The sequence below is a fragment of the Acomys minous genome, assembly GCF_964271855.1.
Source record: "Acomys minous genome assembly, chromosome: 3".
Classification (NCBI taxonomy): Eukaryota; Metazoa; Chordata; class Mammalia; order Rodentia; family Muridae; genus Acomys; species Acomys minous.
The window spans coordinates 120,957,136-120,972,917 of NC_140485.1; the positions used below are offsets into that span (position 1 = coordinate 120,957,136).

At 41.7% G+C, this 15,782-nt stretch overlaps 1 protein-coding gene across 1 annotated transcript in view; it reads left to right on the top strand.

Annotated features, from left to right (window-relative positions):
- The window catches only part of ECT2L (epithelial cell transforming 2 like), a 99,841-nt gene that overhangs the window by 26,923 nt on the left and 57,136 nt on the right, over nt 1–15,782 (top strand). The gene's annotated exons all lie outside the window — the stretch shown is intronic.

Here is a 15,782-nt window from a genome sequence, read left to right on the forward strand (position 1 = left end):
CTTATTCCCCTCCCCTATGACTGTGACTGAGGGGGATTACCTCCCCCTGTATATGCTCATAGGGTATCAAGTCTCTTCTTGGTAACCTCCTGTCCTTCTTGTTGTTTGTTTTTAAGATTCACTTCTAGTTTTTAAGTATGTATGTATGTATGTATGTATGTATGTATGTATGTATGTGGGTTTGTTCACATAAGTGGGGTGTCCTTGTAGGCCAGAAGAGTGCATCAGATCCCCTTGACCTGAAGTTATAGGATGTTGTGAGTTGCCTTAGTTCTGGAAACCAAATTCAGATCCCCCAGTCTCCAAAGCCTACATTTTTGTTTGTTTTGTTTTTATTAATTTTTTTCATGCAGTGCATTTTGATTAAGGTTTTTACCTCCCCAGACTTCTCCTAGATCCTCCTTCCCTCCATCCCTCCCTGTGCAATTTCTTGTTCTTTCCCTCTTTCAAACAACAGTAACAACAACAAAACCCCCAAAATCAAATACAACAAACCCACTAAGACCAAAAAAAGAAGAAGAAGAAGAAGAAGAAGAAGAAGAAGAAGAAGAAGAAGAAAGAAGGAAGAAACACAACAACAAATACCCACAAAACCAACCAACCATGGAGTTCGTTTTGCCGTGGCCAGCTACCCCCAAGGATGGGACCTGCCCTGGCATGTGGTTGATAGATCTCGTGAAGTTTCACTGGAGAAAACTGAGTTTTCTCTTTCCCAGCAGATGTCAATTGCAAATAGCTTTTTGGTTAGGAGCAGGACTTTGTGTTCACTTCCCTTCTTCAGTGTTGGTGTTGGGCTTGAACCTGTCCAAAGCCCAAAGTATTTTATACTACGGAACGTTGCAAATTTCATGCACAAAATTATTTACAGTATGGTAGAAAATTTCCTTCTGGCTATGCATACACGTGAAATATAAACAAATTCTATGCTTAGATTTAGGTTACATCCTTAAGAAAGTCCATTATATGCACTCAAACAGAACAAAATCTGAAGAAAAATAATTCCAAGATTCAAAAGACTTCTTAACGTTTCAGTTAAGGAGTATTTTTCCCATGAGTATCTTGAGTTTTGTGGGTTGTAGAATCACTAATAATAAAATATGAGGCTATAGACAATATGTAAGTGAAAGGCTGTGGTTGGGTTCCAATAGAATTTCACACACAAAAATAAATAAATAAAAATCCATTCCCTACTAAATCAAAACCAGAAAAAATTATAAATAAGCAAGAAACAAAAAAATAAAATAAAATAAAATCCCTAAATCCTTGACTATCAGTCCTGGGCCATTCTTCTCCTCAACATCAGGTACACCGACTGTTCCCCAGGTCCTCAGTTCAGTCCACTACATCCTGAGCTGGTGTTTGTCCCATGCATGTTCAGGTGCTGAACCCAGAGGATGTTTGCCTCAATTCTTCCTCCCTTGGCCTCTCTTCAGTATTCAGCAATACCAAGTTCTTGTTCCCAGAGACACTCTGCCTGTGGATCCAGTAGAATGAAACTCTTCTGGCTTTCCTACTCCTACTGCTTAATTCTCTCTCCCCGTGGCCTTTGCGTGAATGCTGAAAAATGTTAATATTCCACAAACACTACGTCATTAAATGTGGACGCGCCTCCCACCTGTTGGCCTTGCTTCTCCTTTCGTTCTACATCCTTCCTAGGCCCCTTAGCCCACGTCTGTGTCGAGCCTGTCTGAGCCGCAGCCAAGGCAGCTCTAACTGAGCTGCTCTGTCATTCGCAGTTCCTTCTTTCACCACAAGTAGGCGTTACGCTGTGATGCTGATAATTTGCCCCATTAACATTTTACCCCATCGTGTCGTCCCCAAGACTGTAAAGAGGATATAGCGCTAGTCCACTCTTTGGTTTTCCTTCATTATTATTTGTGTGCATGTGCGTGTGTGTGTGTGTGTGTGTGTGTGTGTGTGTGTGTGTGTGTGTGTGTGTATGTGTGCGTGCGCGCGCGCATGTGCGCACTGAACCTGAAGCTGTCACGCAAAAGGTCTCAGCAATCTTCACTCTTCACTTCCAATAGTGCTGGGGTGATAGGCATGCATTTTATATGGTACTGGAATCCAAGTTCAGGTCCCCACGCTTGCATAACACTTGCCCACTGAGTCCTCTCTAGTCTCTCAGTTTTCCTTATTACTTTGCCACAGTTCTCTGTTTTTCCAGCTCTTTGCAGTGCCTTGATGCCTGTAGTTTTGACCTTCCATTCTGCTTAGAAGGATCTTTATACCCTATGAGCATATACGGGGGAAGAGGTCCCCCTCAGTCACAGTCATAGGGGAGGGGAGTAAAGGGAAAATGGGAACGAAGGAGGAATGGGAGGATACAAGGGATGGGATAACAATTGAGATGTAATATGAATAAATTAATAAAATACATTTTTTTAAAAAAGAAGGATTTTTTCCTTCAACTTCCCTCTTCGCTGAGTGTCTCGTCCCATGGGGCAAGTTGAACAGGGTCCCTGAAAGAGGGAGTGGGGATTAAGGGGACAGAGACATGAAGAATGGAGCTAAGAAGTCCTGACCAAGGCTCATCGTTATTGGAGCAAGCATGGCTTATACAGCCAACACGACGAGCTCTTACACCTGTGTTTGGAAGGTTGCTGGTTTTGTGAAAAACAACTCACAGGTCACAGCATGGGAAAATGTAGCTCAGCTGTCAGCCACAGCTGTAAACACAGTGATCTACTGGCATCTCCCACCACAGCTGAGCTGCTTATCTTCCACTCAGCTCCTTCAGGAAAGCCTCCCTGGACCTCTTAAGTCAGCTGATCCCATCAATTCAACAATGGCATAACGCTGTCTGTGTATTTACTTGCCATAAGGTTTACTTCATTTTTTGTTAGATTCTTATTTATGCTTTTTTTCCCCTTAGCCAGACTACAAGCACCACACATATAATACAGGAATTGTATATTATTTTCTTTCCTGTTTTTGTTTTGTTTAAGATGTATATATTTTTATTTTAAGTGTGTGAGTGTTTACCTACATGTGAGTATGTACACCATGTGCTTGCCTAGTGCAAGTAGAGACCAAAAGAGGGCTTTGGATCCCCTGGAAGTAAAGTTACTGATGGTTAATGAGCCACCGTGGAGGTGCTGGGAATTAAATAGCCATCTATAAAAGTAGTAACTGCTTTTAATGGATGAGCCACCTCTCAACTGCTTGTTTTGTTTTTGAGGTAGGGTCTTACTATGTGGCCTTAGCTATTGTAAAACTCTGTGTATAGAGCAGTTTGGCCTTGCACTTGTTATCTGACTCTTGCTTCTGACTCCTGAGTACTGGGCTTGCAGGTATGTGCTGCTTACCACATCTGGCTTGCTTTCTTTTGCCTCCATCCCCTTCTTGTTCTTTCTTATCATTAAGACCTAAAATATAATAAGATGTCCAATCAATATTGGATGTATTAATAAACACACCAAACCACAACAAATATGCACATAGTAGCCCTTCTGAGAGGGGGAGTATTTAAGATGTTCTAAAAATGATGCATTTGCTCCCCAGAAAAACCACTCGTAACTACGTATGCAAAGTTGTCTGAGCTTTTAGGAAGTCCCTACGCTCTTTATGGTGTGGGCAGGTACTATTCAGTTTTTTTGCTACTGCAACAAATACCTGATAATAAGCTTAAAAGGAGAAGCAGGTTTCTTTTGGCTTAGTTCTGGAGGTTTCTGTCTTCGGTTGTTGGCGCGTGTGAGAGCGTGGTAGTGGGGGCACCTGTGGAGGAACCAGCCCTTCTCATCAAGTAGCTGCGGGGCAAAGATGGGAAGCGGCTGGATTCCCCCATGCTTTTTGAGGGCTTGTCACCAGTGACCTCACTTCCTCCAGTAAGGCTCCACCTTCTAAGTTCTACTACCTTCCAACCATGCCAAACTGGAGACAAAGCCTGTCACATGGGCTTTTGAGGGAGATTCAGAGCTAAACCTTATCAGCACATAATACCAAGCTCTATAATTTCACGTCTTTCATACTTGTTCATGACTCTGTGGTAGCCCCACAGTTCAGTCTTGCTCAAGTTGCTCATTTCTTCTTTTTCTGTTTCAAATCTGTCCTTCCAACTCATTCATTTAGTTTACTCTTTGTTTCAAAAACTAAACTCCTTTACTTTAAATTATTTTTTTTTCCCAAATGAATAGTTAAAATTGTCCCTGTTGTACCTTGATTCCCTCTGGATATTTAAATGTACTTATGTCATGGCTTTGGTTCCACTGGCTTCTGAGGTGACTCATCTCTCACAGTCTCTCTTCCTGTCCTTCCCTGGTGGTGTTCTTCTAAGGAGGTGATCTGCCTTGGGTTGTGGGAGATACAGAGTGTTTCCCTCTCCTAGGAAGCATTGCTCTCTCATTTTCTCAGCAACTTTTATGTTTCTATACTACTAAATAGCAGTTAATAGTTTTCAGTGAACCTTTATTTTTTTAGATTTTCAAAGTTAAATTTTGACAATTCATACATGTTTGCAATATATTGAGTGTATTCACACATTCAGTACTCTTATTACTCTCCCACTCTTTAGACCCCTTTCTTCTTCCCAACTAGCCTCCCTCCGACTTTCATGTCTTATTTTATGCGAGAGCGTGTGTGTGTGTGTGTGTGTGTGTGTGTGTGTGTGTGTGTGTGTGCATGCCTACAGAACTGCTCCAGCATGCTTGTGTTTTATTTCAGTAAATTACAGGTTTGCTTTTTCCTTGCTTCTTTCTTTGGAGGAGCTTGTGCTTTAAAGTGTTGTCATAGTCCCCAGTACTCCTACGTATTTGACATTAGCACATGGATTCCCCTTTCAGCTGAGCGGTTTGATTTCTAGGAAGAGTTATTAGGTTTTATAAATATACCATAACTTATCTCAGACATTTAGCTTGTTTTCCCTGGCATTTGCTGTAGAAACAACACACCCACGATATCTTTTAGCTGAATTCTTGGCCCTGTCCTCAATCATTGCCTAAGGACAAACTCCTGGAGGGTGAACTGTTGGATTCAAAAGCACATTTGGGTGGCTGTTGGTACTTCTCACCCTGCCAGTGTCTTCTTAGTCTATGCAATTGGCGGAAATTGGTGTATAATCTGCACAGTGTTTCAAAAAGAAATGAACTGCGTGGTAGACCCTTACCTTGCCATTGGTGTTTTAAAGAAGCCACTAGACTGAGCAGTACTGCCTGGCAACCAGAAGACAAAGACCATAGCCAAATCCACTCACCCTCGTCAGGCCACCCCCATTTGCATAATTTTGGCAGCGTCTTTCTGCTTCTTATCAGCAATTTAACAGAAAATGTGATGCAAGTCCCTTAGCACTGAGCTCCGTTGTTTTTGAAAGTACACATTGTACATTCAGTAATACACTGCAAAGCATTGTCATGAATTATTTAGATAAAACTATCCTTGTCACAAGAAAATGAGCAAAGCACAGTTTGTTCATTTTCTCCTTATGTGTTGTTATTTCTCTTCGTTGATTTCTTACTTGGCAACATTAAGTGCTGAGTGATGAGCCTGGTGTCATTACTGCAAAACCTTCCTTCTGTTGCTCAGGCTTCGGTCCCTTTAAAGCATAATTAGGTCATTTTCTGTTCTTGCTTAAGATTCATTATTCTTCAGCATGAATCTGGTAGCAGAGCAGACCAGGCACAAACATAAAACATGTATAATTAAAGTTTACTTTATAAGTAACTCACATTATGTTTTTCCTCTTTGCTCTCTCTGGGATGGAACAATAGATTCTACAAAGTGGGAATGGGATGAAAGCAAAAATTCCAAAGATACCCAAGACCCTTCTTTGAAAAATATTTGAGGCTGGGCATGGTGCTGCATGCTTGTAGTCCCAGCAACTTGTGAGGCAGGAGTGACAGTCACTTTAAGGCCAGCCAGGCATACAAAGTCAGGTCAATGCCAGTGTAAGCGACATCCAGAGAGAAGGTGTCTCAAACGACCAAGGGCCAGGGTGTGGCCCTTTGGAGGAGTACTTGCCTAGCATTCATGAGTACTTGTTATATCCCCAGCATCTCAGGGTTACATATTATTTTGCTAATTTTCTTAAAATGCCAAAGTGAGAGTGAATTTTGTTTCAAAGGGGTTTGAGGAGAGATGGCTCAGAAAATAAGAGTGCTTGCTGCTTTCCCCAGAGGATCTGAGTTTGGTTCCCAGCATCTACTTAAAGTGGCTCACAATAGCATGTAACTCCAGCTCCAGGAAATTTAATGTCCTCTTCTGGTCTCCAAGGGCACATGTGTGCATGCACATTCTCCCTCTCTCTGTCTCTCTGTCTCTCTGTCTGTCTCTGTGTCTGTCTCTCTCTCTCAAATACATCTTTGAAGGCAGGAAGGGGAAGGAAACTAGTTCTAAATTCCTTCAGACAATCTGTAGTTGGAACTGTAATCCTTTAGAGATTAGCTGTTCTTAGTGTGTCATGGTCTTGTTCAGTTTGAATGTTAATTTAAAGGGAGATGACAGTTATTACATGCATTTTATCATCAATACTGAGAAGAGTTCCAAATGACACATCTATGGATATAGTATGGTAGCAGCACTGCACATCCACAACCCTGCTGCCATTCCTCAGACTGACATGCCAACAAGTCCATTTAAGGGCACTCTTCCCTCTCTAAGTGTGACAAGGCTGAATGGATACTGGTAACAAACAGTAGTAACTTAACCAAAGCCAGGAAATAGATAAAAATAAGACATACAGTGAAGTAAGTAGTCTCTCTTTTTAAAAATACATCTTATTTTTCAGTAATTTTTAAATTATAATTTATTCAGATTATATGCCAATTGTTATCCCCTTGCTTTTACCTTCCCGTTGTTGCCCTTCTCTCTTTTGCCCTATTCCCCTCCCCTAGACCTCTGACAGAAGGGGAATTTCTCCCTTACCATGTGACCACAGCCTGCCAGGTCCATCTGGATAGCTTGTTCCCCTCCCTTTGATGTGTCTGCATGGCTTCACTACCCCAAGGGGAAGACATCAAGTCTGGAGCACCAGAGTTCATGTCAGAGGCAGTTCCTGATCTCCTCACAACTGTGGAGAATGAACTGTCTGTTGGCTGAACAGGGAGTCTAGGTATAGTGAATGCACTGTCCTTGTTTGGTGCAACAGTTTAGATCCTCTGGCTGTGTAGGAACTAGGCCTGACTGGGCTGCCTGCCTGTCTTGCTGTTGCATGTCCTGCTTTTAGCAGCTTCCGTTTCTGTGCTTATGTTGGTTAGTTAGTCATGTTTACTGCTCTGAGAGCGCACCTCTCCCCGCCTCAGGACTTTCCCTCATGTGCGCAATCACCTCTTGAGGGATTTCACCTGCGCGTGGTGTGCCTGCTTTGCTGCCTATAAAAAGGCTCTTTGGACGCTGAATAAAGGCTGCTGCCGCCGCTTTCTTAGCATGAAGGATCCGCTGTTTTATTGTGTGTTAAATCCACAGTCCCTCGCCCTTGACTCGGTACCACAGTGGCACAGGCGCCACAAGGGGAGGTTCCAGCGAGATCGGGAAAGACGGATCACCTAGGGAAGCTGGCCAGCACCTCAGGGAGGTAGGAAACAGGCGGACTGGAAATGGGTGCCGCAAGTTCTTCCACGGGTCTGGTGGATCAACTAGTGAGACTGTTAGAGGATGAGGGCACCGGGGTTAAGCAGAGGACTGTTAAAGATTTCATAAAAACAATAGAATTGAGTAGCCCTTGGTTTACGGTATCAGGAGAGCTAAATATCCAAGATTGGGATCAGGTGAAGTCTCACCTCCAGCAGATTTCATAAAAGGATCCAACAGTGTTCCTATCGCTACCTTTTCATTATGGCGTCTCGTTAGAGATGCGCTTAGAAACGAAGATGAGAAAACAAGAGAGCAGCTAGGGAGTATGGAACTTGCCCTGAATGAAGTGCAGGAGGAGCAATCTGTAAAATCTTTGGCCCCGTCTGAGATTGCCTCTGATATATCTTCTTCTAATTCTGAGGAGGAAGAGGCAACTTTAACCTCTGAAATACGGGCCCTCAAGAAGAAGTCGAGGGAGTGTAAGATCAAAGAAAAAGAAACTAGAGGAGAGCGGCCCCCGGCGTATAACCCAGATTATCAAAGTCAATTATCTTTGGCAGAGCCTTTTGCTCCCTCTCGGGGAGTAGCCTTTCCAGTAGTTGAAAGTGCCTCACCCAACTAACCCAGGGCAAATGCAGAGACAGCATGAAGCCCTCCAGTTTAAAGACATAAAACAACTTAAGGAGGCAGTTATAGCTTACGGTCCACATGCCCCTTTTACTATTGCCATTTTTTTAATCCTTCACAGAACATTTTTTAACACCTAGTGATTCGCAACAAATGTGTAGAGCAGTCCTCAGTGGGGTTGATTATTTGCTCCGGCGCAGTGACTATCAAGAACAGTGTATTGAGACTGCCACACATAATAATGCAGCAGCTGGGCTTCCACAGAGGAACGTGGGTATGCTTGCAGGCATGGGTTCATATACTGAATTTAATGCCCAGATACAATATGACCCAGCTGTGTATGCGCAGATTGCAACTTGCGCCATGAGAGCTTGGAAGTCCTTGCCTAATAAGGGGGCAGGAGAACAGCTGTCTACAATGAAGTACCCATCTTACCTGCGTCCTGTTGTTCCACAAGAGTCAGCCCAGCCTACAGGTGACCGTTTGGGCTCTGGTGAAGAGCTCGCCCCCCCCCCCATCCTGATGCCAGTAGGTCTGAGCAGACCAGCATGGCCATATATGACTAATTGTAGCTTGGGCAGGGCTGCTATGCCTGAAGATCTGGAACGGAGTTACATTACAGGGACATTTCATTTAAAATATCACCGTAAATATGGCTGGCTGTGCTCTGGCGCCTTTCCCTTTTGTTGTTACTAATGACTCCCTTGAGGGGGAGACTTTAAATTGTTCCCTGTGGGTTCGCCATGTAAGAAGTTGCTGGAGTGATGAGAAAACTGCCGTGGTGGCACAGACACCTGGAGTGGTTCCCTTTCCTGTGGCGCATGACGGCGGGCAAGGCCGGGTGATCTATCATGAAAGGAGAGATTTCAGAATTACTGCCGCTGTTATTGTCTCCATTGCTGTGGCAGCTACCGCTGCCTCCGCTGCGGGCATTGCCAATTCCCAGTCTGTTACTACTGTGCACACGATGGATAAACTCTCAGGCGAGGTGGCCAGTGCATTGCTTACTCAGAATTCTCTAAATTCTATGATACAATTGGCTATCTAAAATCTTAATCATTGAACAGCCTTATTACAGGAGACTAGTGTTCCACCCATTACGGGGGATGCCTTCATAAAGCGCCTACAGCTGTGGGAAGCTTGCTAAAAAGCTGAAGCGACGCTATCGCGCTAAGCATCCTGCTATGTGGTTTAGGAGGTTTTCTGTTCTGGAGTCTCTGCCGAATGAGAAAGCAACAGGCATTTCAACAGTTCCATACCAAACAGGTCCTCGTGCCTTTGGCAGGGGATAACCTCACTGTCCAGACTTGGCTGAGCCTTGATAAATGAGTATCCAGTGACCGGTAAGACCGTGGAGGTACCTATCCACCTAAGACAGGAGGGTTTTGACGCACAAAGCCTTTCCAATGACGGGTAAGATAGGAAACTAATGTCCTGGTGACCTAAGACAGGAGCTCATTTGTATTTTATATAAAGGAGGGACCTGGGGGAACCAGGCCCGACTGGGCTGCCTGCCTGTCTTGCTGTTGCATGTCCTGTTTTTAGCAGCTTCTGTGTCTGTGCTTATGTTGGTTAGCTAGTCATGGTTACCGCTGTGAGAGCGCACCCCTCCCTTCCTTGGGACTTTCCCTCGTGTGCGCAATCACCTCTTGAGGGATTTCACCTTCGAGTGGCGTTCCTGCTTTGCTGCCTATAAAAAGGCTCTCTGGATGCTGGATAAAGGCTGCTGCCGCCACTCTCTTAGCATGAAACACACGCTGTTTTATTTGTGTTAAAGCTGCAGTCCCTCGCCCTTGACTCGGTACCATGGTGGCGCAGGCGGCACATGGCCGATGATCTCTTTGTGGGGCCCCTGAACCCTCTGGGTCCTTTCATCCTTCTATTCTTCCATACCACTCTCAGCACTCTGCCCAGAGTCCTGCTTCGAGTCCCAGTATTTGTCCCATTCCCCTGCTGGGTGGAATCTCTCAGAGGACATCTATGTTGGGCTCATGTCCACTTAATGAGTGAGTATATACCATGAGTGCCTTTCTGAGTCTGGGTTACCTCACTCAGGATGATCATTTCTAGTTCCATCCGTCTGCATTCAAATTTCAAGATTTCCTTGGTTTTGATAGCTGAGTAGTATTCCATTAAGTAAATGTACCATGGTTTCTTTATCCGTTCTTCCACTGAGGGACATCTAGGTTGTTTCCATTTTCTGGCCATTATGAATAAAGCTACTATGAACATACTTGAGCGTATGTCTGTGTTGTATGGTGGAGCATGTTTGGGGTATATGCCTAGGAATGGTATGGCTGGGTGTTGAGGTAGAATTAGTCCCAATTTTCTGAGAAAGCACCAGATTGCTTTCCTAAGTGCTTGGACAAGTTTGCACTCCCACCAGCAATGGAGGAGTGTTTCCCTTTCTCCACATCCTTGCCAGCATATGTTGTCCCTTGAATTTTTGATTTTAGTCATTCTGGTAGTTGTAAGATGGAATCTCAGAGTGGTTTTGATTTGCAGTTCCCTGATGACTAAGGATGTTGAGCATTTCTTTAGGTATTTCTCAGCCATTCAGTGTTCCTCAGTTGAGAATTCTTTGTTTAGCTCTGTACCCCATTTTTAAATCGGATTACTTGGTTTGGTGGTGTTTAATTTCTTGAATTCTTTATATATTTTGGATATTAGCCCTTTATAGGATGTGGGGTTGGTGAAGATCTTCTCCCAGTCTGTAAGCTGTCATTTCGTTCTGTTGACAGTGCCCTTTGCCTTACAGAAGCTTTTCAGTTTCATGAGGTCCCATTTATTAATTGTTGATCTTAGAGCCTGAGCTGTTGGTGTTCTGTTCAGGAAGTTGTCTCCTGTGCCAATGCGTTCAAGGCTATTTCCCACTTTTTCTTGTAACAGATTTAGTGTATCTGGTTTTATGTTGAGGTCTTTAATACACTTAGACTTTAATTTTGTGCAATGTGATAAATATGGATCTATTTGCATTTTTCACATGTAGCCATCCAGTTAGACCAGCACCATTTGTTGAAGATGCTGCCTTTTTTCCATTGTATGAATTTGGGTTCTTTGTCAAAAATCAAGCATCCATAGGTGTGTAGGTTATTTTCTGGGTCTTTGATTTTATTTCATTGATCCACCAGCCTATTTCTATGCCAGTACCATGCTGTTTTTATTACTTTTGCTCTATAATACAGCTTGAGGTCAGAGATGGAAATTCCTCCAGAAGATAATTTTTATTGTACAGGATTATATTAACTATTCTGGGTTTTTTGTTTTTCCATATGAAGTTGTGAATTAATCTTTCAAGGCCTGTAAGGAATTGTGTACGTATTTTTTTATTTTTTTACATATACATTTATCTTATTACACATACATAAAATAAACTACCTCCATTATATAATTGTTATGTTCATAGTGGCTTGGCTATTTGCATTTGGCAACCTTAAAGAAAACAACTTTCCTATCTTGGTGCATCTAAAATTCTGAATGTAAATTAATATCTATAATATCTCACATAGGTCTTAAGGTGTTTATAGGTCTAGATAGATGTTTTAAGTTGTGTAGGTATTTTGATAGAGATTTCATTGAATTTTGCTTTTGGTAAGATGGACATTTTTACTATGTTGATCCTCCTGGTCCATGAGCATGGGAGATCTTTCCATCTTCTGATCTCTTCTTCAATTTCTTCCTTCAGGTACTTCTTGAAGGTGTGTGTGTGTGTATATATATATATATATATATATATATATATATATATATGTCTTTCACTTGCTTGGTTAGAGTTACACCTAAATACTTTGTATTATTTGTGGCTATCATGAAGGGTGTAGTTTCCCTAATTTTCTCAGCCCATTTCTCATTTGTATACAGAAGAGCTACTGGTTTTTTTAAAAAAAAATTAATCTTGTATCTGGTTACTTTGCTAAAGGCATTTATCATCCATAGGAGTTCTCTGATGGAATTTTGGGGGTCAGTTATGTACACTAGCATATCGTCTATGAATAGCAATACTTTGACTTTACCCTTTCCTATGTGGATCCCCCCCCCTTTTTTTTTGGGTCTATTGCTCTATCTACAACTTCAAGTACTATATTGAAGAGCTATTGAGAGAGTGTGTAGCCTTTTCTAGTACCTGATTTTAGTGGAAATTCCTTGAGTTTCTCTCCATATAATTTGATGTTGACTATCGGCTTGCTGTAATATAACCTTCCTTATGTTTAGGTATGTGCCTTGTATCCCTCCAAGACTTTAAACATGAATGGGTATAGGATTTTGTCAAATGCTTTTTCAGCATTTAAAGAGATGATCATGTTTTTTTTTCCAGTTTGTTCATATGGTGGATTACATTGACGAATTTCCATATATTGAACCATGCCAGCATGCCTGGGATGAAGAATATTTGGTAATGGTGAATGATGTATTTGATGTGTTCTTGGATTCAGTTTGCAAGTATTTTATTGAGTATTTTTGTGTCAATGTTCATAAGCAAAATTGGTCTGAAATTCTCTCTGTTGGGTCATTGTGTGGTTTAGATACCAAAGTGACTGTGGCCTCATAGAATGAGTTTGGTAATGTTCTTTTGATTTCTACTTTGTGGAATAGTTTGAAGAGCATTAGTATTAGCTCTTCTTTGAAGGTCTGGTAGAATTCTGCTCTGAAACCATCTGACCCAGGGCTTTATTTATTTATTTGGTTGGGAGACTTATATTTCCTTAGGAGATATAGGACTATTTAACTTGTTTAACCTCATCTTGATTCAACTTTGGTAAATAGAATCTATCAAGAAAATTGTCATTTCATTTAGATTTTCAAGTTTTGTGGCATATAGCCTTTTGAAGTAAGACCTAATGATTCTTTGGATTTCCTCAGTGTCTGCTGTTATATCGTCCTTTTCATTTCTGATTTTGTTGATTTGGATAGTATCTTTCTGCCTATTAGTTTGGCTAAGGGTTTGTCCAGCTTATTGATTTTCTCAAAGTACCCGCTCTTGGTTTCATTGATTCTTTGAATTGTTCTCTTTGTTTCTAATTTATTGAATTTTAGCTCTGAGATTGATTGTTTCAAGCCTTCTACTCCTCTTGGGTATGTCTTCTTCTTTATTTTCTAGGGCTTCCTGATATGCATTAAGTTGCTTGTATGAGATGTTTCCAATCTATTTATGAAGGCACTTAGTGCTATGAACTTTCCTCTTATCACTGCTTTCATTATGTCCCATAAATTTGGGTATGTTGTATCTTTACATTGATTGAGCTTTAGGAAGTCCCTAATTCCTTTCTTTTCTTTCATTGAGTAGAGAGTTGTTCAATTTCCATATGTGTGTAGGCTTTTTGTTATTTCTGTTGTTGTTGAGGTCCAACTTTAGTCCATGGTGGTCTGATAGGATACAAGGTATTATTTAAATCTTCTTGTATTTGTTGAGGCTTGCTTTGTGACCTGTTATATGGTCAGTTTTGGAGGAGATTCCATGAGGTGCTGAGAAGAAGTTATAATCTTTTGTGTTTGTGTGAAAAGTTCTGTAGATATCTGTTAGGTCCATTTGATTCATGACATCTGTTAGTGTCATTATTTCTCTGTTTAGCTTCTGTTTTGTTGACCTATCCTTTAGTGAGAGAGGGTGTTGAAGTCTTCCACTATTAATGTGTGGGGATTGATGTGTGGTTTAAGCCTTACTAATGTTTCTCTTACAAATGTGGGTACCCTTATATTTGGGACGTAGATGTTTATAATTTTGATGTCATCTTGGTTGAGGTTTCCTTTGAGTATGAAGTGTTCAATAATTTTTAACAGTAAAGTTGCAAGAATAATACAAATACTTTCTTTGTCCTGTCCTTCTAAATTCCTCTACTTGATTGAAGTATAATAGCCTATTGCTCAGTAGTAAACATTTGTGTCAAGCTTGGCTTATTATCCTTTAGTAATTCTCATAGCCCTCGGCATGTCAGTGTGGATTTTCTTTCTTTCTGTTTCTCTTTGTGTTAATGTGTGAGCAGGTGTGTGTGTGTCTGTGTGTCTGTGTGTCTGTGTGTCTGTGTGTGTGTGTATGTGTGGTGCAGGTACATGGATGTGCACATATGTGTAAAGTGCAAGGAACAATCTTGAGTTTTGTTTCTTAGCGCTGTCCACCTGTTCTTGAAGACAGGATCTTTCCTTATCCTGGAGTTGCCAAGTGTGCTATGGTGGCTGGCAAGGCCCAGGGACCTTTCTGTTTCCATATGCTCAGTTCTGGGATTACAAGTGGGCAGCAACACACATGGCTTGAGTTTTGGTGATGGAACTTGGATCCTTGTGTTTGGAAGGCAAGTGCTTTACCAACTGGACTCTCTCTCCAGCCCTTCAGTTTGTATGTTTTAACAAAGACATTGATGAAAAAAAAAATCAAAGTTCATTTAATGCATACCAGCACTGAATCAGTTCCCCCAATCTAATCACAGACCTAATCAGTTATCCCCTATTGGTCCAGCAGTGTCCTTCCTTAGTGGATAGAACACTACATTTTCCTTTGTGCTTTAGAATCTAGTGCAGAGTCACTTACTACACCCATCCTTCTATCTCTAGATCCACTGTGACCAGTTGCTCAGTGTATCCTTGTCTTTCATTTCTTGATAGTGTTGCAGAGAGCAGGCTAATTACTTTGTTACCCCACTTTTAACAGCCCACACCAGGCCAAGTGAACCTATCATGACGTCTACCTATCAGACTATCCAGTGCCTGCCTGTCATCCAATTAGCAGAAATGATTGACAGTTCAGGACAGATTGGCCTGGATATTAAAAGTAGGAAAAAATGAAGCACATTTTTAAAGTGTAGCAACAGCTCTAGTTGGGAAGGGAATTTCATCTCGTGTAGAAGTTACCACCTCATAGGGAAAAGAAGTCTATTTCTTTCAGTAGCACAGACCTAAAAAAAAAAATCACAAGAAAACTCAAGCAAATTTACCTTTGCGTTGCATTTTAGCCCCATTAAAAATCTCGAGCTCCTGTTATCAATTGATAAGAGTAAAATCACTCCCCAAATCACTTCCAAACAATAAGGAACATTTTACCTTGGATGAAGGAAATCCATGTCACAAGTCCTAAGTGGGTCAGTGGAAAATGAAGAAGTGGTGAACAACAGGCCCAGGAAGCCTGACAGGCAGAGAGTGAAATCCACTGACAACAAGCCAGATCATTGCACAAAACCCTCCAAGAAGCCATGCACTGGAGGTGACTATTGGGAGGTATCTAGAAGAAACCATTAGATTCCTAGCCAAAAACTCCATCCCATCCCCTCAAATTACTGTGCCTTTTGTTGTTTGTTTGAAGAATTTAATAAGTTTATTATTATTGTATGTATGTGCACCTATGTGTCGGGGGTGCGCAAGTCCTACAGCATGTGTTGGGAGATCATAGGAAAATGTATAGAGTTGGTTCCTTTCTTCCACCTTTATGTGCGTTCTAGGGATCAAACTCAGGTTGCCAGGTATGAGTGACAGATGCCTAGTAATTTATAAGATACATTCTTGTTGTGTGGTCCATCTAGTCTCAAACTCTTGATCCTCCTTTCTCAGTCTCCTGAGTGCTGTTACTACAGACCAAGGGAAAGCAAGGGATGGAGGATGTTAACAAGGGAAGGAGTCAGTAAAGACAGAGGCTGATGCTGTATTAATGAAAATGCCATAAG